This window comes from Macaca fascicularis, chromosome 3 (genome assembly GCF_037993035.2).
Source record: "Macaca fascicularis isolate 582-1 chromosome 3, T2T-MFA8v1.1".
Lineage (NCBI taxonomy): Eukaryota > Metazoa > Chordata > Mammalia > Primates > Cercopithecidae > Macaca > Macaca fascicularis.
Window position 1 is genome coordinate 41,763,053 of NC_088377.1, and position 24,755 is coordinate 41,787,807.

Consider the following 24,755-nt stretch of genomic DNA (forward strand, 5'->3'; position numbering starts at 1 on the left):
TAATTATTTAAACCAAAAGAGAAAAACAGACCAGAAAAGAAAAACAAGTAGTAAAGCTCGGAACTGCGAAGGTGGCATCGTTCCGTTAGTCTCGGGTTTTGCTTCCTGGGTTTGTGACGTGGTCAGAGTCCTTGTCTTTGATTTCCTAACACAAGTTGTTAAAGTTGGAAGTGAGTGTGAAATTGAATTAGTCTAGCTTTATTCTTTCACGGATGAGAAGTGAATTATCTTCAGCAAGGTGGGTGCAGGCGTGGTCCCCGGGGGTCTCTGTGGTGAACAGGCCACCCTTGTGGGGAGCCAAGTTCGTCATCACTGGGACAGAGCCCAGGACACTTCCCCGGCTGGCCAGCCTCTTCCTAAAACCCCACACATTGCAAAGGATGGAGTCCAGATCTATACCATAAAGAAACGAGGGTGGTTACCACGATCTCAGCTGAGTGGCTCTGAGCACCCCAACGTTGGGGCACCTCAGCATCATGTGTGGCTCAGGCTGTGCCCTGCAGGGAGGCTGGCCCGATTGAGCTTCGATCTCCACCCTGAGAGTGAGGGCTCCTTCCCCCAGAGTGGGTTAAAGCATCGTGTGTCCACCTGTGCAGTGGCTGGTCCCAGTGGCCCTGGAGGGCTGAAACCCTGGGTCCTGCCACTGGTCCGGGGCGTCTATTTCCCCTTCCTGCAGCTCCTGTGTCTGTGTGTCCAGGGGGCTCCGATCCCTGTCTCAGGACCATGGGTGAGGGGTCAAGTTCACCTGCTTTGGAGCTGGCCCGGATCTTGGTTCTGTGGATCCTCGCTGTGTGGCTCTGGAGCAGTTCTGTCCTCAGGAGAGGGATCCTTACAGCCGCCTCTTGGGGCCATGAGGAGAATTAATAGGACGACCCCCAGGAAGCTGCTCAAAGTCCTGTGCGGGGCCAGCCCTGTGTCTCCACCAGTTCCTTCCCTCTGTGCTCCCCCCCACTGTCACACCGCCAGCTTTTATTTCCTTTTCCTTGGACCCAGGCAGCGAATGCTCTGCTGCCCTTGGCAGCCCCTTCTCTAGTCTGTCCTCAAATCACTTCCTGACGGACAGCCCTGACTAGCCATCGGCGTGACCAAAACCCCACAAAATAGAACCCAACTTTCCTATTAAGCTGTGCAGAGCTGTCCCAGCCCCACTTCCCACAGGCTGGCCTCATTCGCCATGGGATCCGTGGTTCTCACCTGGGGCTGGGGGTGCCCCTGGCATCTGGTGGGGAGTGTCAGGGATGTCCCTCCAGGCCCAGTACAGTCCCCCAGCCGGTGGGCAGCAAACAGCAGCACCCAACCTGATGTCCCTGTGGCTTCTGGTTCCCCGAGGCTGGCTGTGCTTTGCTGCCTCTTCATGCCCTCTCTCCACCTTCGCTGTTTAGCAGTGTTCCATCCATTAGAGTTCAAAGCACTGCCTCCCGGCAATGCAGCCCGTTCTTCTGGCCTGCCATCTGCCTGTGCCCTGCGGTCTGTACCATGTCCTCACGGACCCATCAGAGCAAGGCTCCCAGGGATGGAGAGGTTCCTGTTTGTGTCTCTGTCCCACCTTCTCTGGACGTGGCACCGTGCCCTTTGCCGACAGAGGTCTTGGGTTGATTGTCAGCAAAGCAGACAATCTATATGGCTCTAAATGGTTGTGAACATGCTTGATTGAGTGATTTTAAAAATAATTGGATATGTAAGCATTTGAGTGTGACACAGGTGGATTTTTGGGCTAATGGTCTTGTTCTTCAGGGAGTAACCACAGGCCCATCCACAAGGACCATTTCCAGCTGATTTATGGAACGCTGTTCTACCTGGTTAATTTTGAACGTTATCTCAGCCTGAGAGGTAGGTCAGCATGTGACGAAGATCACTGGTTTGAATCCTAATCTAATCCTTAGATTGAATCCTAATCCTAATCCTAATCCTTAGGAGCTGCACCTTCCATGCCTCCGTTTCTTCCTTGGTTAGGTAGGGAAGGTATGAGCTACCTCAGAGTTGTGAGTGAGGCCTGTATCGAGTGAGCGATTTAAGTGACAAGGACTGCACCCGGAGTGTTGATATTTAAAGACCTTTAAACATCGCGATGCTGCATTTTGGTACCCAGGTAAAACAGCAAAGTTATTTCAGATGCAGACACAGACCCTCGGTGAGGTGAGGGGCTGATGGCAGGAGGTGGACCACCGACCCTGTAATGAGGGCGTGGTCTGTTCGAGGCTGAACGAAGTGTACATCATTGCATGTACCACGGAGGTCCCTCTCGTGAAGTCCTGGAAGGGTCCATGTGGCTGAGCCGTGCGGTCTGTCCATGATGTCTGGCAGGAGCAGAGCTTTTGGGTGCAGCCTTGCTCTTGTGTGCACGGCCCTCAACGGTCTCAAAAGTCTGAGGCTTAAAGCAGGCTTGGGGTTTCGTTACACCTCCTGGACATCTAATTTGCCTGGCAAACATGTTTTTCTTGGGTGTAAAGGTGAAGGAGTGGGTGACTCTGGTGAAAGTGTACTAATTACTGCACTCTGGGTCAGTGGCGCTTGGTCGAAGACACTATCTGCCCTGGGTGGACATCTCTGGGGTGGTGAGAACCGGTGGCTGGATGTCGCAGTTTTGCCAAGAGGATGCCAATTGTTTCCTTTTTCCTCAGTAACAACACCCTACTTTGTTTAGGGAAGCAGCACACCCCGCTGAAAATCCAATTGTCTTGCACGGCGGAGCGGCTGGTGACACAGGTCCAGATGCTGGGATGCTGATGGGGGTTTCTGGAGTGGGAACTGTCAGGAGGCTTTCCCGACCCACAGCAGCCCTGGGCCCTTGTCCAGCCTTCTTGCCCGGGGCATGACACCTGGAGGGAAAGCAGCTTCGGGGGCCCGAGGGCCAGAAGGCAGAGTCCTGGCATGTGAGGCAGGCCTGGGCCAGGCTCCTCGGAGGATGTCACAGACCTCCTGCCCATGCAGGGACCACCCACCTCTGAGCCCCACGCAGATTTTCCTCCGTAGCCGAGTGAAATCCTGGTGTGGTGAGTGAGGCAGTCAGAGGCACCTTTTGTGGAAGGAGGACAAAGCTGGAGAGAAAGAGGTTTTCCTAAAGGCACAAGGCGCTGATTGTGCGTTAGGGATAATTCCTAGGAGTGTGGTTGCTGGTGGGTGGAAAACTGTAGCCAGAGAATAAGTGGGAACGGCCCTTGCTGGTATTTAACGGATTCGTTCACGAATGATCTGAACAGTTCCAGTGAAAAGAGCATTTCGGACACAGAAGTTTTCATCCTGCCTGACAATCAGCGTGACCGTGAGCTGTTCCATCCTTCTTGGGCGACAGTGAGAGGGTCTCAGGCCCTTTCGGCACTGTGCTGGCATTTCCCCAGGGTGTGTGCCCCATCCCAAATAGGCTGGAATGCCTCTGGGTGCAGCTGAGCCTCTTGAAAAGGGAAGAGACATGTGATGTGCTCTGGCTGAACATGAAAATGAGGGAGGACAGGGAGAGGGGCCTGGAGGTGAGGAGGATGGTGAGCAACACTGGGGAGAGGGGACGGAGGGTAACACCAGGGACAGGGGGATGGAGGGTAACGCCGAGGACAGGGGCATGGAGGGTAACACCGGGGACAGGGGATGGAGGGTAACACCACTACTCCAGGTGCCTTTGGGGGAATTTGCCGCCTCTCTCACCCCAGAGTGAAGCCAACAGGATTCTGTCCCGAGGAGCCCCAGAGCCTGGCAGCTGGGATTGGCCCAGTATGAACCACCGTTCACTGGCTCTGCACCCTGGGACAGGCTCCCTGGTGTTTCCACCCTGGTTTCCCTTCTGGACAGTGGGACCCTGAGTATCCCCGTCCCAGCTGCACCCAGAGCCCTTGACTCCAGCGTGTCATCGGCACTCGTTAGCGTTTCTTTTGTTGTGGTCCGTGGACGAAGTGGCTCTCTCTTTGTGTGTTCACAGCCCTCCTGCTCACTTTACCTTCTGGGAACACTTTTTACAGAGCTTCGTATGTGGGGAGGACTCAAGCGATTAATCGAATGTTTCATCAGGTGCGGTTCTTCTGTTTCCCAGTTTTGACGCAACATTTGGTGAAATTTCCAGGGACTCCTGTGGTCAGCCTCACGGTTTCACTCTGTCACTTTCTAATGCAGTATTTTTGGGAGTCTTTTAAATTAAGAGCCACCACTTAAAAATAAGTTTTATAATATGCAGTTTCAGGTTAATTCTTTACCTTTGTGTCTCAGGCAGTGGCTCCCCACCTGTGAGTTGTCAGAAAGGTTCACGCAGTTTTCCAGGGTGGCCTTTGCATTTACTGGAACTATGAAGAGCTCATTCCTGCTTCGGAGGCGATTGACACACAGTGCGCGTGAGGCCGTGCGTGGCTTATCGTCTTCTGCAGGCTTAGAGGTCACTTTCTGTTCTTCCCCAAGCCTGCTGCACTGTGCCGAGTGTTCACTGCGGGCGACGGTCACGCTGTCTGGCACAGGCCACCGAGGCCACAGGGCAGGTTCCACGTAGCGGAGCCTACAGAATGGCAGAGCCCGGCCTCCTCGCCGCCCTTCATGGGGAGCAGAAAGCGCAAGCCTGTGATCAGAGCTGTGCTAGCCCAGAAAGCCTCTGAACAGGTTGAATTGAGGAATCTGCTCCTACCAACTGCCCATGTTTATGATGTGTTTGAGTTTTTGTGATTTTTCTTGCACTGAAGCTACTGGACTGGCTCTGAGTCACCGTCATGGGTCTTCATGTTGCCCCGACGGGAAACGGCGGGGGTGGAGGGCTGCACACAGGCTTGTGGCCCTGATAATGAAGGGCTTGTTGCCTCTTGGGACAGCGAGTTCAAACTCTTTGTAATTGTCAGCACAAAGAGTGACCCGCTGAGGACACGGCTGTAATACAGGGTGGCATGGTTGATTGTCATAGCTGATATCAGGTACCTGCCTCTAAAATGACGGTACCCGTAGTGTGGCTCCAGGAGGACAGCTCCTGCCAAACACACGTGCTCCTGGGCCCCTGCAGACAAGGTTGTGTTGCCAGCCAGGCCTGCAGCTGTGAGTGTAGAGGATTCTACAGGGTACCGACTGCCTCCCTCGTTTGCTTGTGGGGACCAGGCCTCCGTCCCTCCCGGTCCCCAGTGCGGCTTCTCCCAGGATTCTCCCAGCCCCGTAGACACCTCCGTCTTCACAGCTTCCGTAGTTTTCTTGTGGGTGCCCCAGGTGGGCGCCTGGGCAGGGTTCGTGTGTTAGTCGAGTTCTCTCTAGCCAACCCTGGCTCGAGGCTCAGCAGGTCCCTTCAAAAGAGTCAGCCAGCTGTGTGCCTGCATGTTCAGGATACTTGTCAGGGGCCTTCCTCAGAGCAAGACCGACGCTCACCTCATCCTTGGGACTTTGGAGCCCGCCCTGGAGAGACTCTTGCCAGTCCAAAGGGGCCGTCCGGGTCCCGCAGGCTGGTGGGAGTGACTTCTGAGCCACTCGAGACCCCACTTTGTGTTCCTACACCCCACAAAGCCACTTAAAGTGCCATGTTCTGGTGCCATGTGCCTCTCCAGTGTGCCACACAAGCCCGGACGGGGATCTGAGCGGGCGCTGCCTTCCTCAGGCTATGCTTGAGTTTTGGGGCAACTGGAGCACTCGTGGCTGTGATGATCGCCGCTGTCTGGGCTCCCCTAGAAGGTCTCACCCGCAGCCTGAGGGCCACGTCGGCAGCCACCGAGGAGCCGCCAGGTGCGGCGTTGGTCCCACTCAGTTCTTTTCGACTTTGGTGACAGAGGAGACACCAAAACTTCAGCTGGTAGCCCCAGGCCTTCTCTGCTTGGGGCCCTGGGACTGAGATAGCACAGATCCTGCCATCCACGTGCTGGGGGCCCCGCCGTGCGGCTCCCTCCTCTGATCAGGGGCCACGCCCTTGGGCTGGGCAGCTCCGGGTTCTCGCACTCAGGGGCCCAGGGAGGGTCCTGGATGCAGAGAGAAGGAGAAGGGTGGCGGTTTGAGCCCAACTGTGTTGGCTTCATCTTCTGCCTCCTGTCCTGTATTTACATTTGCAAAGTTTTCCAGATGAAAACTCAGAAGGGATTTTTAATGACTGGAATCTGTGAATTCCATGGAAGCCAAGTGTGTCCACCTCTTTCACCCACCTCATTTCTCCCCGTTGGGGCTGATTTTGGCAGCGTTCATAGGGGCATGGACGCAAGGGGTGGTGGCCAGCCCTCAGCCCTGTGTCCCTCTCCTCCTCCCCTCAGCGCCACAGCATTTCGGTGTCATCCCCTTCCCTGCGCGCGTCCTCATGAAAACCAAGTGCGGCTGGAGGGAGATGCCTGCGCCCACTCCCGTGACCTTCCCGACCAGCCTGGCTGCAGCGGCCTCTCAGCAGGCATCTTTCTGGTGCTGCCTCTGTGCCCCTCCCATCACCTGACGCTCGTGCTCCTGAATCTTCACGCGTGTACTCTGTGCATCCACCTCACGGGCTCCCTGGGAACAGAGACAGTGTCTCATGCCGGTCAGAATGCTCTTCTCTGTCTACTGAATAGTCCAACACAGAATCATTCCTCTGTGATTATTTATGCTTTGTTATGTAGAACTGGAATAAAGAAAAAGTGAATTTGGACATTACAGCCATCAGGTTGAAGCTAGGTAATGGCATTAGGGAATTAAATGAGAGCATTTGAGCTTCTTGAGTTCTAATTCCACATCTTCGTATCCCCGTCACCCCATACCCAGTGTCTAACACAGCTCTTGGTCTAGAAGTTTCTTGATAAATGCTTACTGAATTGAACTGGACTGAGCTTAACATTCCCACCCAGAGTTAGAAGCCAGTCCCTGAGCAAATTGCATTTAGAACATGAGTTTGATGTTACTGCGGTAAAGGGTATCCTACACGTCATAATTCCTAGTCAATATCGGGTATTTAGTCAAATAGTGTCAAGTAGAGAGAGGCATTGGCCCATCTGGCAAAAGGGTAAGGCATGGTGCTTTAGGTCCAGGTCCCCAATATCAACTATGAAAAAAAACGTTGTCATCTCCAATTGCAGCCCTGTCCTCAGCTGGTCACTGTTTACGCTAACAATTATAAACAGCTTGAACTTGCTGTCCTGAGAAGCAACACATCCTCCATTCTCTCTGCAGTGCAGCTGCCTTGGTGGATGGAACATGCCCCTCCTCCCTCCCTCCCCCTCCTCTCTCCTTCCCCCCTCCTCTCTCCTTCCCCCCTCCTCTCTCCTTCCCCCCTCCTCTCTCCCTCTCTTCCCCCCCTCTCCCTCTCTCCCCCCTCCTCTCTCCCTCTCTCCCCCCTCCTCTCTCCCTCTCTCCCTCCTCGTCTCTCCCTCCCTCCCTCCTCCTCTCTCCCTCTCTCCCCCCTCTTGTCTCCCTCCCTCTCCCCTCCTCTCTCCCTCCCTCCCCCCTCCTTCTTCCTGTCTTCTCTCACCTTTCTCCTCCCACCTTCTCTCCTGGGCTAGGGGCAGAAGAAAAGAGACCTCCGGAATCTTCTGCTTCATCCAAGCAGCTTGGGGGCAGCACCAAGTGCTACAATTTGGCTGCCCCAGCAGGTGTCTCAGGGCAGCCTTTCTAATGGGAATCCTGGAATCATGTCTTTCCTTAATGTGTCCTAAAGGCTGGAGGACATGAAGTGAAACAATGCTCCATGCTCAGTCCTGTGATTTTGTGTATTTATTGGAATTAATTTGAAATTAAAATAAATAATACCCAAGGTAGAGCATGAAAAAAAAAAGAAAAAACAGGCTATGGTGTTTGAAAAACAAACAAAACCGTTTGGTTTGTTGGTTTGTTGGTTTGTTCTTAGACCTTCACAGGCTCCTAGGTCACACGTTTCAGTTTCTCAGCGAGTGATATTCTCGTGTCGGCCTCTTGTTTGATGATGTCAGCCACAGCAGAAAGAAGCACTCCGTAGGCCCCGTGCTCAGCACATTGGCGTGAGCTTCTGCCGTCTTCTGTTCATGCTCATCACAGCTCTGTGCAGTGGGCGTCCTCCTGATCCATATGGGAGAATGGAGGATGGAGGCGGAAGGGTGAGTGATGGCAGGATCACATGAGGGGTCTCTCCCGAGGTAGGGAGGGGAACGGGCCCAGGACCTCGGTGCCCATCCCGTCCTTCCTCCTCCTCCTCTGCCTCTCTGTGACTGTTTGACTCAGGCTGCAGGGACAGACATGAGTATGTGCAGAGCGTGTGTGCACCCCTGGGGGTGTGTGCTCATATTGGCAGAGAGGGATGTGAGCGTGTACAGAGCGTGTGTGCACACCTTGGGGATGTGTGCTGGCGTTGGCAGGGACAGATGTGAGTGCATACTGAATGTGTGCTGGCATTGGTAGGACAGATGTGTACAGAGCGTGTGTGCACACCTTGGGGGTGTGTGCTGTTGGCATGGACAGACGTAAGCGTGTACAGAGCGTGTGTGCACCCCGGGGGTGTGTGCTGGTGATGGCGGGGACAGATGTGTACAGAGCATGTGTGCACACCTGGGGGTGTGTGCTGGTGTTGGTATGGGCAGACGTGAGCGTGTACAGGGCGTGTGTGCACACCTAGGGGTGTGTGCTTATGTTGTTTTGTAAGCGGCAAATACGTGGCCCGTTGCCTCAGGCGGCCCTGCGCTCGTGTCGAGTCCGTCAGTGGCCCTCGGGTTGGGGTCTCCATCTCCCCAGACAGCACTCGAATGGCTTGAGGTTTCAGATTCTTCCTTTCCGGGTACTTGGGCCTCCTCAGGACCAAACATCAGAACCAGCCAACTGCAAACTACAAGAACGTTCAAATGCATCTTCAGTAGGAAAAACAAAAGCAATTGGAATAATTTTCCAACATGACCCCGTGGGTAAGCGGTTAGATACTCCAGCCAACAGATTGAGTCACTTTAAAATTCACACCAATTAAAATAGTTGTGAGAGTTACAGAGCTTTACCGCTAAACCTTGAAATAATTGAAGCGTTCTGCTCCACTTGCTTACAAACGGTTTGAGGATAACTTTCAGTCCAAAGCAGCAACCTTCTAAATCCAGCTTAGATGCGAGGCTCCCACTGACACAGGAAGAGACAGTGGCCCTTGATTATTCTCCTGTGTTCAGATACTTTGTCATTTTTTTTTGTATTCTGATCATCACTTCTGCTTTTCCAATTCAAACTAAAGGGAGTTTAGTTCTGTTTTGGAGAAGCTGTGGTTAGTGGTTTCTTTTCATGGTTTACTTAATCTCTTAAGTCTGGCACTTACATTTACCCAAATGGACTTTTCTTTAGTACGACGGTGCCGTAGCCCAGGGCTTCTCCCTCCATATCTGCTCCCCAGGAGGCCCCCTAGGAATGGGCGCTGGAGATCCAGCCCCTCTCCGTGTGCCCTTTTCTTTGAGTCCAATGTAGGTTTGGCTCAGAGAAGAAAACAGGCCTCCGGGTTAGGTGCCTCTGACTGCTTGCTTGTGAAATGTTTAATGAGAAGGCGTCTTCCAAACTAATTTTACACATTAATAGTTGTAGCTTAAAGTGTCACTGCAGTCATAAGAACAAGAAACACTCCCATAAAGTAGATAGGCAGAAAAAAGCCATAAAAGTTTAATAAAGCGCAAATAAAATGGTGTTGTAAGAATGTACAATGGGAAATGTTCTCAGTCCAGCCAGATCGGCTGTGGCGTCCTCCTGTAAATACATTCAGCCATGTGTGGCCCTGACCACAATCACTACTGTGAATTGTGATCCAGAATGTTCTTGGGGGCCGATACCTGGACTGTGCCAGCAGCTGAGTCTCATTGGAGGTCACGGCGGTGATGTGCTTAGTGCGGCCATCTGGGCTGAGGGGTGGTCACCCGTGCACTCACCACGTGCAGCCGTTATTCTTGTGATGGAGTTGCACAGGGCCCGGCTTGTCCACCTTGGCTACTTAAAGTACCGGGAACCCAACCGCTGGTGAGTGCGTCCTGACATGGGAGCTGTCTTTTTTATCCAGGGCCCTCTGGTGCTGCAGACCCTGAGTCCACGGGGAGGCACCGGAGGGCTCTACTGGGACATGGAGGTCCCCGAGCAGGTGGTCACTCATTGTGAAGTGGTCCATGGCCTGTGAGGTTATTCCCGGGGTCTGTGTGAGCGAGGTTAACCAGTTCACAGCTGGGCACTTACCCCTTACACAGGTGACACTACTTAAAGTGGAATCTCTATTAGCTCGCACGGGCGTGTGTGAGGAGCTGGGAGGGTGCGGAGGCTTGGCCCTAGCACTGGAGCCCGGGCTCCTGACATTCTGCGTCTTCCTGCTGAGGGGCCGTCAGGGCTGCTGTGGGTCCTGAAGACAGTAGGTGCCATATGGACCAGGGGATGCGGAAGCCTCTAGAGGCTGCGGGAGGCGAGGAGACGGTCGCTTCCCCAGAGCCAGCCCTGTCGACACCTCGACGTTAACTGGTGGGACCTGTTTTGGACTCCAGCTTTCAGAAATGGGAGAAAATAAGTCAGTGTTCAGGGCGCTAACTTTGGGGTGATTTAGTGGAGAAATAGAAAACCAGCCCACGAAGGTGCACGCATTGAAATGTTCTCTGTCCAGGTGTTCACAGTGGCGTGAGGGGGATGGCATCAGGGTTCGGGGAACTGTGCAGCTTTACTGAAGGAAGGGGGCTCGCCATGCCTTTCCTCATGTAACTGAAGGTATGTATGCCTGCCACACCGCCCAGGAGACAGGGACTAGAAATCTGACTTTATTTCTTATGGGAACCAAGGTCAGAACACGGTGAGGGCCGAGATGAGCTTCCTACAGCCTGACCTGGGAAGAGGAATCGCAAGTAGTTTGTGGTTTTCTACACAGACCTGTCCTTTCAGGTTTTGTTAAGTTCTGGAAAAAGGGAGAAGCCAGGCACACCTCGGCGAGGGACAGTGTTTCTGGAGGTGGTGCGGCTTCAGCCTTAATGTGGCCGTGTGGTTGGGAGCCTCAGAAACTGCCCTCCAAGAGCACTCATCTGTTCCTTATTGCACTAATACCTCATTTACAGAAATTACATAGCAATGCGGGAGGCCTCTGGTCTGGATGGGTTTGTGTGGACCGAGGTCACGGGGTGTTGTCCCAAGTGCTTATCCTGATCTGGCAGAGGCTCTGTTCCCAAATAATTATTCCACAGTTTCAGAGCCTATATCTGAGTGATAGTCTTTTAACTTTGTTGCATAAAAGTAAACAAAGTATGTCTTGAGGGTCTAAAAATTCATGTAGTAATCATGGCTGTAAACTCATACATGGGGCTTTTGGGATGGAGTGAAAACACCGTCACCTGGCGTGGACGCTGCGTGGTATTTTTAGCGTGGTGGCCTGCTCGTGCCTTGAACTCTATCTGCAGTGTGAGCAACAGCTGTGTATTTGAGAAATGTGGGCAGGTCAGCTTGCTCCTCCAGGGGCCTGCGGGCGTCCGGGTGAGGGGCCTGGGATGCGGCCATGTCAGTGGGAAGGAGCTTGGTTGTGTCAGCAGATATGTCTGCCTCTACAGGCCTACAGGCCAACCAGAACCCAGTTTTCCTTTGGCCATCTAATGCCAGAAAAAAATCTGTTTCTTAGAGACTTTCATAATTTATATTAATGAACCGTTTGACCATACATAAAATGTTATAAATGTATGAGGCTTTACAACTTGGCAGATGTGTAACTCACATGTTATGATTGAATCCAACTGTTGAAGATATTTGTTTCACTGGAAGGTTTTTAGCATTTTATGTGCAAACCAAATGCCAGTAGCATTTTGAAAGAGTATTTTGGAATTTTAAACACAGAGTGGGACAGTGCTGGGTCTCTGGGATGCTGGTGAGGTGGACGTGACCTCAAGCTCTTGGAGCTTGCAAGCAGGATTCCTAAAGTGTCACCTTCCAGTGAAACAAATATCTTCAACAGTTGGATTCAATCATAACATGTGAGTTACACATCTGCCAAGTTGTAAAGCCTCATACATTTATAACATTTTATGTATGGTCAAACGGTTCATTAATATAAATTATGAAAGTCTCTAAGAAACAGATTTTTTTCTGGCATTAGATGGCCAAAGGAAAACTGGGTTCTGGTTGGCCTGTAGGCCTGTAGTGCTGGAAGTCAAAGTGGACTTCTGTAAATGAGGTATTAGTGCAATAAGGAACCGATGAGTGCCCTTGGAGGGCAGTTTCTGAGCCTCCCAGACACCGCCGGAGGAAGTGGGGGAGGGGGGCAGTAACCCACCAGAACCTGGACGGTGGAGCCGGGTTTGCTGGTGGCCCTGGTCATTACGTGCAATAAGGAACAGGTGAGCGCCCTTGAGGGCGGTTTCTCCTTGCTTCGGAACTGCAAGTGGAAGATGCCTCAAAGTGGGGGGAGGTTGGTGGTGGTTGGTTATCCAGTGGGGCCGGATTTGCTGGTGGCCGCTGCGTGGCAGGTCACTGGGTGGAGCGATAGGTGAGTGGAGTGGGAATAGAGGATGCACCCTCCACAGCTACTGCTGGGAGTTGGCTCTGGTAGCAGAGGGGGCATAGAGGGATTCCCACCAAGGGCAACACAGCTGGGGTCCCACGTGTGCTGGACGCTGACGTGTGGCTATGTGATCTCAGTCTCCACAGCCATCCTGGGAAGTGGGTTCAGTTACCTTCCCATCTCACATTTGAGAAATCTCGGGCTCACATCACAGCTGGGTGGGTTGGAACTAATGTCTCAGGCAGGACGTTGGCCCCAGAGCCCAGCTCTTACCACCCCCCCCCGCCCTTTTCAGTCCACCAAGCTTTTAGAGAGGGGTGTGTGGTGGTGGGGGGCGGCTGAGAAACCAACACAGTAGAAGGGGGGAAGGAAATAAACCAGGCAGGAGACACAGGCAGTACTTGGGAGGTCTACCCGGGGTCTGGGTGTGGGGGGCACCTCTGGGCCTGTGAATCCCGTTCTGTGCTCCCGGCTTACCCAACCTTGGCCCTCAGCCACATGCTGTGCGTTTTAGGTGAAATCTCAGTCCCTCGCATGGTGCGAGCATCTTTTCTCCCTGGCTTTGCTTCTCCTTAAATCACAGAGTCTCAGTGGGGATGGCGGGGTGGTTGGTGGTCCATGGAATTTGCCCTCCACTTTCCCATCCTTGTCCTGTCCTGTCTGGCCTGTTACCTGAATCGGTGTCTCTTCAGAGCCTGCAAATGAGTGGAGGCCACAGCAGCCCCTCGCTGACCGGCCTCTCAAACTTTTTTATTCATCAGAATTGTGTTAAATGCTGATTCCTAGGCACCCCATTAGACTCTCTATGCCTGCCTGGCATGGGTACTTTGGGGACGGTACAGAGGGTTGCTGGGCTGTTCCAGGAGGGAATTTGCATTTGTAGAATGTCCCCTGTGGTCTTTCCACCACTCTACTTTCCACGCACACGTGGCATTAAACCTGGAAGACCTCTGGGTGCTGTGCTGGTGAGGAAGTCCCGGCTGGACGAGGGGCTGCTGGGGCTCGGACTTGATTCCTGGGCTGGGGGCTGTGGGCTTATTCTCTTCAGTGGGCCTGCTTATGGGATGCCCTGAGTTCTGCTGTGCACTCAGGGGATGGTGCAGAGACAGGCTCAGGAAACACAGACCATGGATTTAAAAATTCCTACTGGAAAATCTTTTATGAGCAAAGAAATTTGCATCTAACTGAAGACAATCATTGCTTGAATAATTGGTTTGTTTACAAAATTGGTCCTATGAACAGATTAAAGTTTTCATTCATGCCTTGTCTATAACGTAAATAGGAGCTGTTACCGCAACCTAAATTAGCCTTAAATTTTGTATCAGATTGCAGTCCAGATTACAAACGGCTGCTTGATAATCTAATTGATAAAACGGAGGAATTTAGTGCCTGGAACCCAGCGTGAAGAGAACAGAATTGCTTTGGCTTCTCAAAAGCGTGTGACTGAGGGGTGACCTGGGGTGAAGAGAAGTGGCTGGAGTCATTATACTCAAGGAGATGATCTGCCAGAGCGCCTCTCAGCTGTCTTCTGGATAAAACAAAAGGGCGAAAAATGGAAAAATTCAGCACTGAGTTCGTCTATGCCCTGAGCTTCTCATATGGTCATTAATGTGACCGGGCTGTATCTGTGAAGCCTCCATACAGGCACAAAGGAATTAGGCTACCTCTGGCGTCTGGACCGCGTGTCATTTCCTAAAGCCCTTTTGGGTGAAATGACAATCGCAATGTCTGTTCGGAGAAGTGTAATCTCACGTATGAGATACAGATTTTAAATGATGTAGATTTTAAACACCAAAGTCAGGAAGCTTGGTGGGAGTGGCTGTCTTCCAAGTGGTTTTCTGTGCTGCCATGGATGAGGCGTGGATGTGTTTGTTGGTGAGATCCACTGGTGAAAGGGCTAAGCAAACCCTGCAGCTGGGGCGGTGTGAAGCTACATCTCTTCCGGCATCCCAAGTAAATACATTTTGTAAATCTTGTGAATTTGACCCTGACCCTAACCCTGAGTGTTGAAGTCTGGTGCAGTGTCTTGAGCCCTCTTCTGCATTGAGGGTGAGTGACTGTAAATGAGCGATTCCTCAGTGATGAAAGTTCAAATTTGGCTTCCCTGAGGAAGCCAGACCTCAGTCACCCGTATCTCCATTGTAAGCACTGTGGCCTCTAGGCGGGTGGCTGGAAGTTTCCAGGCCCGCCTTGGAGACACAGCCGTGCAGTGCTTGATGATTTGATAACATCGGCCACCTTCTGTCTAATCACGGTACAAATGATTCTCCTACAAGGAAACGGATCTGGTTTCTTCCCTGATCGTTGGAAGAAGCAGCCCACCTAGGAACTGCACCGTCCTCTGCACTTTCACAGCGAAGCCTGTGTCTGTCTCCCAGGAGTGTCATGTGTTGTGGGAATCACGGGAATTGCCTCTTTAATTCTTCCTGCTTTTGAGGGCTCGGGCAGCTCTGCCTGTTTCACCCGGGACAAGCAGCGTGTGGTCTCTGGCTGCTGTGGGACTAGGGCTTGTGTTTCACCTGGGACGAGCAGCGGGTGGTCTCTGGCTGCTGTGGGACTAGGGCTTGGGGTGCATCATCACATCCGGTGACCTGTCCAGGTGGGCATCATTGTCTTTTGCCTGTTGGCTGAGGCAGCTGTGATGCCATGGGGGTCATGCTTGTGTCAGGGCCAACCCAGTTCTTCCTGTGCACACCTCTCCTGCTGGAGTGCCTTTCCTTATGATGACGTGCTGAATTAGGGCGGAGAATGCAGAGAGGCTCTGGGCTTCTCCTTCCCATTCTTATTCCCTGGAGCTGTGATGCCCGACAAGGGAGCCCATAGCCAGAGGCTCCTTTAAATTGAATTAGAATAAAGATTTGATTACATAGCCAAACACATTTGAAAAGAACTTCACAGATTAAATTCCGGATTCAGCCCTTCAGGCCCAGTGGCCACGTTTCGGGGCTCAGCAGCTGTAGGTGGCTGTTATCTTTCTGTGTTGGCTGAGCAGATTGGGACGTTTCCGGTTCAGCTGGCAGTTCTCTTGAATGGCTGTGCCTGTGGTGGGGGCACCTTGGCTGGAGAGCCTCGTGGGGATCCTTTAGGCCTCTGGCTACAGCCAGGCTGCACGGTTCCTGTGCCCCGGGTCCTCTGAGGCCCAGATGGATCCCACCACAGAGCCAGCACTGCTAGACTTGGGTACTGTGTGCAGACAGCAGAGGGGCACGTCTGGGCCTTGCAGGGGCTAGGGTGACTGGCCTCCTTGGCCAGGATCCCGTCTCCAAATTTTCAGAGGAAATGCATCCACCGTCCACACCGTGCACCAGAGGAAAACTGCAGGCTTCTCTGTGGATGGTGAATTGAGATCATGCAGAGTGACTAGGTTTGGGCTCCTGACCAGCGTGAAACTTGATACCTTTAGGTGGAACCTGACATGCCTCCATATGTACATGGCAAAGAGAATGCAGCGTTGTCAGCTTGAATCCAGATGTGCTCCTGTTTTGAGGTGGAAGGTTCTGGGAGTATTGGCCGTTGGTGATTGTCCTGCCATGGAGGACTTTGAATGCAGGCACTGGTTTAGGATAACCCTGGTTTCCTGGTCCTGTATGTGGGCATCGCTGAGTCTCCCGGGCTGGAGGAAAGCAGGGCAGATGGGAGGGTGACAAGAGGTCAGGTGTTTCCAGCTCTGGGGAGTGATGCCATCAGACGGCTGAGATCAGGTGGCCAGGGAACAAAGCAGGGGTGCATGGAAATGTCATGTTTCCTGGGGTATGGGGAGGACCTGTTGAACTCTATTCCTGGGCAACAGTTCTTCCATTCTCAGGAATCTGTGCCATTGTAATTGAGTAGCAAATTCTAGAATTGCTCTAATTACTTACTGTTAAGTCCCCATCCCAATTACCATGAATTAGCAACAGTGATAAGAGTTTGCCTGGTCAAGCCTTGCTAAGAAAAACCAGTGGAACTAGTTTTAGTTGCCTCGAGTTCCCTCCAAATCGGATTCCTTAGCGGCTTATGTCCCCACAGCTGCTGCAGTTCTTCCTGGGCCTGGCAGGCACATTCCAGACATTCACATCTCAGCTCAGATGCAGGCGTGCATATTATAGAAAATCGCACTGCGCTGTGATTGGCTTGAGCTGACGTTCTCTAGGTGAGAGGCGGAGGCCGAGGACCTGTGAGGGACTGAGTGTCCTCTCATTGACTTGGAGCAGGTGCATATCTGTTCTTCAAAAGTTCTAATGGGATGAAATTAGAAATATGAATTTTTAAAATTCACGTGTTACTAACTCTGTTCAGTGATTTCCTCTGAAATGAGAGACTATTTGCAGACGAGGCATTCAGACTGCAGCTCTCCTTAGAACTGTCCTAGACCTCGATGCCGTCCTTTGGTCTCTTCCTGGGTGTGGGGTCCTCTGCTTGAAGCAAAACCACGTGGTCTGTGCATCACTACTGCAACCAGCTCAACGTACACCCCCACTGGGAGGGGGGCCGGATCACTTAACATTTTAAATGCATTTAACATTAAACCAGCAAGTCAGCCAGTGCTTTCTGTAACCAAGCTGCCTGGCTCATGGGAACCTGACACTTGACTTTTCGGAAGAGAATACTTGCTTCTGTGGAGTGTCAACATTTGTCTCATTTCTTGAGACTCTGCTCAAAGTGATGAACGTGTGTAAATTAGGACCTTTTTGTGTAAATTGGGCCACAGAGCTCTCTAAGCACGGTCAGGGGAGTAAACAGCTGTGAAAGATGCCGCCTGATGTGAGCCGTGACCAGGCACTTTGGAACCTGGGATCCCATCTCCAGCCTTTCAAAGGACGTAGAGGAATTGGCCTGATGTGAGCCCTGGCCGGGCACTTTGGAACCTGGAATCCCATCTCCAGTCCTTCAAAGGACAGAGAGGAATATAAAATGCAGATGGGAGAGTTCATATTTTGGGCATCTCTGTTCTTTTGAAATCAAAGTGCAAGGAAAAAGTTTTGCCTTGAGGTCTTACCCCATACTTGTTTTTCTCCTGAGGTTTTAACATTTTCTTAACTGCTTTTTTCTCCCCCGATCCTTGGGAAACTTCTATCTTCATATCTTCTTAAAAGATATGGTTAAATTCAACACTGAAATTTAAAAACATGCATTCATATTATTTTTCTTTAAACTGATGTATCTGATGTTGGTGAAGAACTCACTGGGCGTATTGGTGTATTTTCATTTTTTTGAGACAGTCTTGTGTTGCCCAGGCTGGAATGCAGTGGCGCGATCTTGGCTCACTGCAGCCTCACCTCCTGGTTCACGCCATTCTCCTGCCTCAGCCTCCTGAGTAGCTGGGATTATAAGTGCCTGCCACCATGGCTGGTTCATTTTTGTATTAGTAGAGATGGGGTTTCAACATGTTGGCCAGGCTGGTCTTGAACTCCTGACCTCATTTGATTAGCTCACCTTGGCCTCCCAAAGTGCTAGGATTACAGGCATGAGCCACCACACTCGGCCTGGGATATTCTTGATTGTAACTGTAATAGATCCCTTTAATAAAAACAAAACAGAACACCACCACCAACAACAACAACAAAACAGCTGTCTGAAAAGTCCCAAAATTAAAGAGCTCACTTGGACAGGGATTTGGACACCAGTTGAATGGCCCAGCACAAACCATAGTTACATGGGCCACTCGGCCTGTTAGATCCTTAGGGTATTTGAAGTCATGTGGATATTTGCATTTCTGCTTCTGGATATCGTGTCAGTATGAATTCGTCTAGTGTTTGAGGGCCAGGCTCAGATCCGGGAAAGCAAGAGCCCCTGCCCTCACGGCACTTCTCTTCCGTGTGTGTGTTAGGAAAATAGAAAGCATAAGATATTTTTTTCAATGAGCTGGGAAGATGGAAAAATAAGCTTAAGATGTTTACTTGTTCAGAAGAAGGGAGGTGCAAGGAATACTCAGCTTTGCTGCTGCTGAAGGAGGCCCCTGGCGGAGGATGTTTCAGAGGTAGGGTTTGTCTGAGAAAGGTGGTAAGAGGCAAATAGGATGCCCCATCTGGTTTGCCAGAGATGGGGAAAGTCCGTATCCCCAAAACAGCCTCAGCATTCTGGCAAAGGCTTTGGAAAACCAGCTAGTGTGTGGGACCTTGTTGGCTCCTGGGGAGAAAGAAAACACTGCTGGTCCTGAGGACTGTACTGTTCTTCCACTGCTATAAAGAATTACCTGAGGCTGGGTAATAAGGAAAAAAAAGGTTTAATCGGCATACAGTTCTGTGGGCTGTACAGGTTTCTACATCTGGGGAAACTTAGAGTGGAAGGTGAAGGGGAGGTGGGCATGTCTTCACATGGCTGGAAGGGGAGAGAGAGTGAAGGGGAAGGTGCCATGCACCTCCAAACAACCAGATCTCAGAACTACCATGAGGACAGCACTTGGGGGATTGTGCTAAACCATTAGAAACCACCCCCATGAGTCACTCCCACCAGGGCTCACTTCCAACAAAGGGTTAGAGTTCAGCATGAGATTTGGGTGGGGACACACAGCCACATCATGTCAGGCTTCCCATTCTTCTCCTGCACATGCTTCGCAAATGGTTCTGTCATTGGTTTTTGTTTTTGTTGATACATAATATGTGTACATGTTTTCAGAGTGCATGTGATATCTTGATTCATCCCTGTATTGATGAAATCTGTGTACTTGGGATGTCTTTCACTTTAAATATTTTCTTTTCCTTATGCTGGTAATGTTCAAGTTATTCTCTCCTAGCTGTTTTGAAATACACAGTAGATGACCCACTGCCATCCCCCTGCTGATTTATCAATAGTAGGGCTTGTGCTCCCATTAGGCTGTGTGTTTGTGCCCGTTACAAGCCTCTGCCCATCCTGCTTATGAGTGGGCTCTGCTGGGCCCTGTTGACCACCTACTCTTGGCCTCCATGAGATCTGCTCTCAGCTCCTGCTTATGAGTGAGAACATGCTCCATTTCTTTGCTTGGCTCATTTGCTTAACGTATATCCTCCAGCTCCATCCATCCTGTCGCAGATGACAGGGATCTCAGCTGTGTGGTGGAGTATTGCTCCTGTGTATGTTCGGGTCACGTTCCCTTCATCCCCTGTTGACGGACACTCAGGTGATTCCAGACCTTGGCTGCTGTGGATGGTACTGCATTGAAGCTGAGAGCAGTCACTGGCTTTATACTTGGGGGACGTGAGCCACTTTGATGTTCTCAAGCAGCCATTCCCCAAAGTCCTCCGTGGAATGCCGCATTCCTTTGTGCCCATGGCTTCCACTAGGATGAAGAGCTGGGAAGGGGCTTTGAGTGAACCCTTGGGTTTCTGTCTTTAATTGGTACCCAGCTGCACTGACCAAGTGGGGGTCCCAGTGACCCTGGACACTACCTCACATAAGGTCCAAAGATGCAGTTAGGTTCTTTTTTTAACTTTTTTAAAAAAAAAAACCCTTTTGACCTGGTTAAGCTATAGCATTATCGGTTAGTGTTTTTCATATTGGAAAGGTGTATATTTTATTTTCTAAGAAGGAAAGAAATCCTGTTAAATACTCTAACCACAGATTAAATCATGTCAAGGAAAGAGGTACTATTTTGGGGGAAAATTATCCCTTCATGTCAATGATCAAGGAGATGACTTAGATTGTTTAATTGAGTTAATTATGAAATCTTAAGTGGTTTTGAGAAGATGAGCTGTGGATACTGCAAGACATGAGACTGATGCTGATTTAATGTTAGTCAGCCCTGACAGAATGTGGCTAATATTTAAAGCTTGCTCCAGTATTGCCTGATAGATTGTAAGTTAATGTAAAGATCTGTTTGATGCTTTTATTTTACAAAATATTATTAAGAAAAAGTTTGACAGCCAAGGAACCACCTTCAACCAATTTCTTCCTAATTTCTATCACTAGAAAAATTTGTCCTGTTAATTCCAAAATTTACTTTTGGAAAGTTCCTGTAAGGAGAGCAGAGGTATTGGTGGTTGAATGGTGACTTGAATTTAGGTGAAGATCGTTAAATATTTCATAGTCATGTTTGTCTTGGTGGTTTTAGCAATTTTATATTAAATTTAGAACTGTGAGTCAAACCAAATGTGTTCTTTCGCTTTTGTGATACTCCTTTGTATGACTATACTGGTAAAGAATGATAAAATGTGTATCGGGTATTTTTTCTGTGTAGATATTAGGATTTTGAGGGGAACAAATTAATCATTCTTCTAATAGACATTGTGCTGTGTGTTGGGTCTTTTGTATATTAGTTGAATCACTCTAATGAGGACCACTTGAAAGTCTGTTTCTATACAAGATCTTTTATATGCTGACTTGTGTTATGCAAAATCCTTCATCCTCAAAGAAGACTAAGCAATGGGTTGGAGGAGAGGTTTAATCCCCCATTAGGTCTATTCCAAATGCCCAGAATTGAATGCAAGTACGAATTATGTTTTTGAAGTGGTGTGTGTGTGTGTGTGTGTGTGTGTGTGTGTGTGTGTGTGTGTGTGGTGGACTCCTTTTTAGGTCATGAGAGGGAGTTAAAGCAAAGATCAGATTTGCTGATAAACATTTGTGCATATGCTAGTGGAGAAGTCATATGTCTTGACTGCACCTGCGTACTCTGATTTTGGTTTTGTTAGTGTCCGTAGCTACAAGCCTCACCCACCTCTGGGACTCACCCTGAGGGGCTGTGGTGAGGGTTATTACAGAGTCGTGTGTCTTAGCGAATGGCACAAACGGTCTTGTGGGCCTACTTTGGCTTTGTTTGAATCTGTAGATTGTTAAACTAAGTTTAACATTTTGAGGATTATAAATTGTGATTCTTGTCTAAGAAGAGGTTTCTGTTGTCTCTGAAGACAGGAGCCACAATACAGATGGTCCCTGGCTCACAATGGTTACGTTTGTGATTTTTTTTTCCCAACCTTGTGATGGTGTGAACTAGTCACACTCAGTGCATTGTTCGGCCCGAGATGGGCTGCCTCTGAATGAATCCATTGTAAGTTGAAACTATTATGTCAAATGCACTTTCTATTTAGGATATTTTCAGCTTACGCTGGGTTTATTGGAACAGTTTCATCCCATGGTAAGTCAGGGAGCATATATGCTCATAAAAGTAGAGAGGATCTCATAGATACCATGAGATATAATGTCTCTGATGTTATAGAGATACGATGAAAACAATCAAGTGGGACTTGGAAGCCTTGGAGGGACTCACAAGGGTGGCTCTTGGAATGCAAATGTGAGCGCCACTGGCTTCTGGATGTGACATCTGTGCCTTCTGCTTAGCCCAGTGGGTTATTGGCTGCTCCCGAGGGCAGAGAGGTCCAGCGTTCCTCTGTTTAGGTGTTTGAGCTGCCTTAAGAGGCTAGGTCAATTCTCACTGGTGTCTTCAGGGCTTTAGGTCTTCTGAACAAGCAGGAGGAAGGACGACTTTGTAGAGCTTTGGAAATCTCAACGGACTTCAGGACCATCCCCCTTGGTAGGAGAGAGCCCCACTGGAGGCGAGCAGGGTGCCATGCGTGCCTGTGCTGGGCCCAGACGTGTACAGACGTTGTGAGGGCCACAGGACACAGATCGGTCTTGGTGCACAACTGGTGTCAATGGCCACGCAGCATTTCTGCCAGGTACATGAGTGCGGGGACTTGGGTTTTGGGGTGTGCGTCCTGGTTGCCTAGTTGCTTGGAAGACCCCTATTCAGACCCCAGCCTGAGTCACCGTGACAGGCCTCCCGCTTCACACGCCACACGGAAGCCGTGGCGTCGGTCACTGACGCCCACCAGCTGTCAGATGTGCGTGTGTATCTTCCCTGGTCTGGTGATGGGTCTTGTTTTGAGGTTATAGTAAACGTTCAGAGAGGTTTTGGATTTTTTATGTTGTTTGCAAGGAGGCAGCAGGGAGTGCTTGAGCAGTGAGATCCCCTTCCCAACCAATGCAATTTCAGATCACAGCAGGTAATTAGGGCAGCGGAGCTGTGGGATCACCTACCCAACCAATGAGAATTCAGATCACAGCAGGTAATTAGGGCAGCGGGGTGGGTGGCAGAACACTGAACTGTGGCTGTTTCTGGTGTCTTGCCCCGCGGACAGAGTGTGCTGGGGCCTCCGTGGTCCTCTGTGGGGTGGGTGGAGCACATGAGCTGGGTGCTGCTGGGCTGTGGCTGGCTCCCCAGTCCGAGCTTTATGCAGGACTCGTTCTTAAGACAACTTGGAACCTAGAAAGCAGCATGAGGAGAACGGGTTTGTGCGTTTCTGGATCCTTGGTGCTTCCCAGTCTCAGACGCTGTGCAGGCTCTGAGGGGTCTCGCCGGGAAAACTTGAACAGTCGGCCCCCGCGGTGGAGTGGGGCTGCAGCGGGTCTTGCAGAAACTGGAAGTGGGGGTGAGTGTCTCGCAATCGGGACCTTTCAAATGGGCCCAGCAGGCTGCATGTGTGGAAATGGTGCCACCTAACGCAGGGCTGTGGCCAGCATGGCCTGAAAGGCTACAGCAGGCTCTGTTTCTGCTGTCTTGAGAGAGTCGCTGCACGGTTTTCCTTAGTCTTTGTCTATTTGGAGGACGCTTCCCCCTTTCTTGGGCTTACACAAGCCTTCTGAGCTGCGTTGTTGAGTATGACAAAGCCCTGAGAAGGCATTTTTATCGCATAATTATGTTCTCCTGGTGGCTGGATAAATGACCTGCAAATGTGGGTGACTCAGTAGCTCTGAGGGTGCTCAATATCCAAGACAGGTGGGAAGAAAATGTTCAGGCAGGTGTCAGAGAATCTGTTCTCTACTTCACACTGGGGCCCTGGTTTGCTGACAGTCTTCACACTCGATCCAAAATGGGGATAATGAAGTCTCACGGATTCGGCGTCAGCTGAGAGCTGCCTCCAGCGCAGTCTTCTGTGAGTAACAGTTTATAGGTTTGGTGCAAAGGGCGGGCGTTAGTTGATCTTATTTGTGGTGGTGCTTATGGTGGCTTTTCGGTAAGGAATTTAGACTTTATTAGCTTTGGCAAGGGAATCCTGAGTGATAAATTGGAAGAATGCTTCAGGAAACTCTGGAACCTGCAGTGAGTTTGGAATCTGTATGAAATTGAGGTTTGGATTCTCACGATTTCCTAATGCTACCCCGAAACCCAGTAGTTGAGACAGTCGTAGAGCTTCAGTTGTGCTGCCCCGGTTCCCCATTTTAAAAGGAACACGTTGCTTTCATCTAGAATGTTCTGAGCTCTGAGTGCTGCCAGCAGAGTTTCCAGCTCTCTGCATCAGAGGGGAAGCCAGGACTGCGCTCACGGTGTCGCGGCAGCTGGGAGCTGAACCTGGACCTCAGGCACGTGTGATGCTGGCCATTTTCTGTAAACTCCAAGGGTGCAGTGGTCTCCTTGGCACTTTACAGTCTTCTGAAGCTTTTGATGTGTCTGTACTTTATAGATTTTTCAGAAGTAGACGGCCTTTTCCCACACCCTTGGGCCGAGTTTTGTCAGAGGCTGGTGTGTTGGAAGCACTACACCCACATTCTGACAGGGAAGACTCTGGTGTCCAACTGAGGTCAGAGTGGAAATTTGTTTTTCCTTCCCTCCAGTCTGGTCCAGCTGCTCCCTGCTTGGCCAGAAGAAAATCATTCTTATCCAAGTCGTAGGCAAACCCCCGAAGTCAAACATTTGTCTTTTTTCTTTAATATATCCATTTAGTTTTTATGGGATGATAGATGGCGAAGTGTTTTTTAGGGGAAAATTAATTTCTTTAATTACAGAGAACTTTTTGGACAAAAACTGTAATCAAGAAGCTATTTTGTAATAAGATCTAGTTAAACACTACAGTTGAAAGCTCCTTATATTTGATCTTAAACTTGGGTCTGGTATGCATGTCCACACGCTCATGCTCATGACGCCAGGCTCAGCTGTGAACTACAGGCACGGTACACACTTTCTGGTTGCTTTTTTGAAAGTCTTACTGCTTGGCCTCTCTGACTCAAATGTTGAGTTAGGTTGATTCTGTTCAGAATGTTCATCCCTCCATCTAGGGTCCAGTCATCTTTCAGGGAGGAACCATCTTCCTCATCTTTGTCCCCTACAGTATTGTATATTTAATAGTTAAATATTTATAGGTTACATGGGTGACTGATCTGTTCATTAGGAGGAAAACAATGCCAATTTTTACATCATTATAATGGACTTGTTAAATGATTGTTAGTATAATGAAGTTTCCATGGCAAAAGAGGCTTTGCAGATGTGACTGTAACGGACAGTGAGATGGGGGAGGACCCTGGGTTGTCCAGGTGGGGTCTAGCGTCCTCACATGTGCATTGATGAGAGGGAGTACGAGGGTCTGCCTCAGAGGAGGAGACCTGAGGATAAGATAGAGGCCAGAGGGCTGTGGGGCTGAGGGCGGGGGTGGGGTAGGGGCCGGAGGGGCATGGGCCAAGGGTGGGGCAGGGGCTGGAGGGGTGCAGGGCTGAGGCCGGGGCAGTGGTCAGAGGGGTGTGGGGCTGT

The 24,755-nt window shown here is 50.5% G+C and overlaps 1 long non-coding RNA gene across 5 annotated transcripts in view; it reads left to right on the forward strand.

Moving 5' to 3' along the window:
* Positions 1–24,755, forward strand: part of LOC135970060 (uncharacterized) — a 122,243-nt gene that overhangs the window by 43,308 nt on the left and 54,180 nt on the right. For 4 of the 5 annotated variants that reach the window (XR_012433181.1, XR_010585501.2, XR_012433180.1 and 1 more), the window contains exon 1: positions 21,575–21,909. The exons of the other annotated variant lie outside the window; for it this stretch is intronic. This is a non-coding gene — a long non-coding RNA (uncharacterized lncRNA). Of the gene's footprint in view, positions 1–21,574; positions 21,910–24,755 lie in introns of those variants that run through there. 5 annotated transcript variants of the gene reach the window in all.